Below are 3,549 nucleotides of genomic sequence, written 5' to 3' on the forward strand. Positions count from 1 at the left end.
GTTATTTTGTTATATTAAATTTTACAATTTCAAAACTTTTTCAGGTTGTTTTAGATATATTTTTATTATTAACTGCACGAGCGTAAAATAGAAATTATTAATTTCCTTAAAATTTATTTTTCAATCAGCTTCTGGCAGCTGAATTTAGTGCCTCGCAGTCGAAGGACAAGTATCCAAAATACATTAAAGATAAAAAAAGACTGGAGTGAGCTGAATGAGGTCCAACCTGCCGTCACTTTAAATCTTCATTTATGCCATCAATTAAATCTGTAAATACTGGAAGCTTTAGTTATTTAATTTTACAGGAAAAAGACAAACTGTTGAAAATGAAACGTATAATGATGAGCTGAAACAGACAAAACGAGTTCAGGTGTTTAAAATCAGCAGAGAGATCTTTCACTGTTTTAGTTGGAGGAAGTTAAAGGAAGTTAAGTAGAAGCCATCTGTGAGGAGAAGCCCTCTAAGTGTTCTGATCTTTAGCTGGAAGTGAAAGAAACGAGGTGAAAGGATAATGTGAGGCTGTGGCACCACCGTGCCCCCACCAACTGGCTTGAATGGTGCCGTGTAGAGGCCACGAACCCTCTGCAGCTGCCCCTTAACCAGGTGGGCTCCACTGCTAACAGCATTCTGGGAGAAATCTGAGAGCAAAACGTACTAATATACAAAAATGACCAACAAATGCATGACAGAGGTAAACATGTGGCCCACATACACAAAAGGTTTTATGCTCACAGAGGTGAAAACAAGCAAATGTTACAGCATAAATAATGAAATAGTGCCGACCAACTCCTTTTATGTTCAGTTTAAAACACAGGAGTTCATAAACAAAAGGTGAAAATAAGTCATTTCCTCGAGTTAAATAGAAAAACTTGATTTGTTTCTGTAGGCAGCAGGAGGGTTAAAAAATTTATTTTCATCATGTAAGTTATCTGTCAGCGTCAATTTTATTTGTAAAGCTCTTTTAAAAACAGTTAAAGGAAGTGCTAAACAGTAATGAAGAAAATCACAAAACACAAAAATTAATTAAAAAAAACATAATAAATGTACAACCAATAGTAAAAACTGATAAATTACAATGTCAGGTCTTACATTAATTAAATGCCATTAAATAAAAGTGATTCTTAAGAAGCACTTTTCCAAGTTTGGATTTGCATGTAGAGTTCTGAGAGCATGCAGTGAGTGAAAACAATCAAGAAAAACTAATAAAATCTGGTTTCTTTTGTTTTGCCTGCCTAAAGACAACAAATGAAACCTCGCTGCTGAGTTAATTCTGACATATTGTTATTGATCTAAAATATAGATCAGCATAAACTGTCCTTTTTAAAAGTAAATAAATAAAATAATAGACAACTTATCTCCACAGAATATACTGTCTTAGATGAAAAAAAGTGGAAAAAGAGACGTGAAGCGAAAGCATATGCCTATTGTGATAATAGGCTGCATTAGCCACCTCTGCTGGGAACAGGCCCAGAGCGAGGCCACTTGCTCACTGAAGTGTAGTCTTCAGTGGCCTGGCGCCGGTGACAGCCAGTGTTGTGAGTGGCATGGGTGGAGCCTTCCACAAAGCAATGAGTATCACTACGGCAGGTAGGAGATCCAAATAACACGCATACAGCATAAAAACAGGGGGAAGGCATCAGAGCGCGAACAAACCCAGCGTGAAAGGTAGATCAGCGGTGATACAAAGAGAAAACTAGATGTTCGGGAGCGGACTGTGAGGAAATTGGCTGGAGGGCGTGGAGGGATGAGAGGGAGAAGATAGAAACTGGGCGGCGATGGTAAATAGAACCGAGCCGCAGATGTGGAGATGCAACGAGAGGAAAATAGTGGACAGAATGATGAAGAGGATGGCTGTGGTGTAAAGAGTGAGAGCTCAAAGGATGAGAGAAAAGACAGCAGCTCAAAGAGGGGATGAATAAGGAACATGGAGCAGTAYACTCACAAAGGGAAATGCAGATACTCTTATATAGCAGAGAAAGACTACACTATAGGCAACATGAGTGTGGGAGCTTACTTTTAATTGCGCAAGTTTATAATAACGACAAGCTGCAAAGAAAATGTGTGGCTTTTACAGAACAAAGCAACTCGGTTTGAAGTCAAATCATTTCACACGAGTGCATGACCGATCGCTCACCCACGGCCTCCGCCATCGCCGTCAGCTCAATAAAAATCACCACCTAACACGACGACGATGTGTCTTCAGTCATGTTTGCTAGTTGGAGGCGCCACTTTAGCTGCTTCTTCCACGTCCCTACATCTTTACGTCCCTGCAGGTGCCTGACCTTTAAGAAAGTGTCTGCTGGAGGAAAACAGTGAAGGGAGCAGAGGGAGACTCAGGAGATGTGTGTGTGTTACCCCCCACCCTCCCCCCCCCCCAGGGAGATGGACAGACTGGTAGACATGGGAAGAAGTGGCACTTGAAAGCTAATGGGAATCTGTATGGAAATAGAGGTGCATCAGCAACTGCTGCCTTCAGGGGAGAGAGGGGTTGTTTGGTGTGCACCACTGAGGTGGAAACGTGAGGATGGCCTGGCGTGGTGGGTGGCCAATGGCTTTTTTAAAGGAGAAAATAATGACAGTATTTTTTACCTTGCTGTATATTTATTGGGAACTCATGTGCTGTGTGTGTAGGCATGATCAAAGATGAAGCAGAGCATAACTTATTTAAGTGCTGCAGACATATATGGTGCGRAAATTCCAAACCACCTCTGGAATAACCGCTGAAAGTAGCTTATTTTTCTGGCTGTGGGCTTTATATGGAGGACCAAAACTGGCATAATTAGAAATAAAAACATAAATATATAAATGGGCCAATAAATAAACGTATACACTTAAAATGCACCAATTTAATTAGAAAAGTAGAACTTTACCTCATGTCTTATAATTTAATTGACCATCATATTTATTTTTCCAGCTTAGTTACAATAAATTATGTTTTAGCACATAATTTACAGTTTTTTTTAAATATATACTTTTTGTTTTCTTTTTAATTGTACATGCATTTATGTCTCTCAAATGATTAGATTTTTATTAATTTTTAATAATTTTCGCACAAGTCCTTCCATTACCAGGTTGCTTTTACATTTCTCTGTCTCCTGTTTGTACGTTACCTTGTGCATTTCTGCCTCATTATGTAAATTAGGTGGGCGGTCCTTCTTTTCTCAGCTCCTTTCCTATTGGTCAACAAACAGGAAGGAGCAGGATTCATGTGCAGATCTACTGTGCATGCTTGTGCTGCCTCAGTTTAGTTTAAAGTTTAGTTTTAAACAATGGCAATGAGGAAAACACTTTATTTTAACTAAACTTTAATCTTTATTCTAAAGTGAGGCAGCACAAGCATGTACAGTAGATCTGCACATGAATCCTGCTCCTTCCTGTTTGTTGACCAATAGGAGAGGAGCTGACCCAGGAAGGACCACCCACCTTATTTGTATAACGAGGCAGAAAACAGCAGACAGAGAATGGTAAAAGCAACAAAAAAATAAATACTTATGGGAAAATTATTTTTAAAATAAATAAATATAATCATTTAAAAGATGTAAATGCATG

This window comes from Austrofundulus limnaeus, unplaced genomic scaffold (genome assembly GCF_001266775.1).
Source record: "Austrofundulus limnaeus strain Quisiro unplaced genomic scaffold, Austrofundulus_limnaeus-1.0 Scaffold16, whole genome shotgun sequence".
Taxonomy (NCBI): Eukaryota; Metazoa; Chordata; class Actinopteri; order Cyprinodontiformes; family Rivulidae; genus Austrofundulus; species Austrofundulus limnaeus.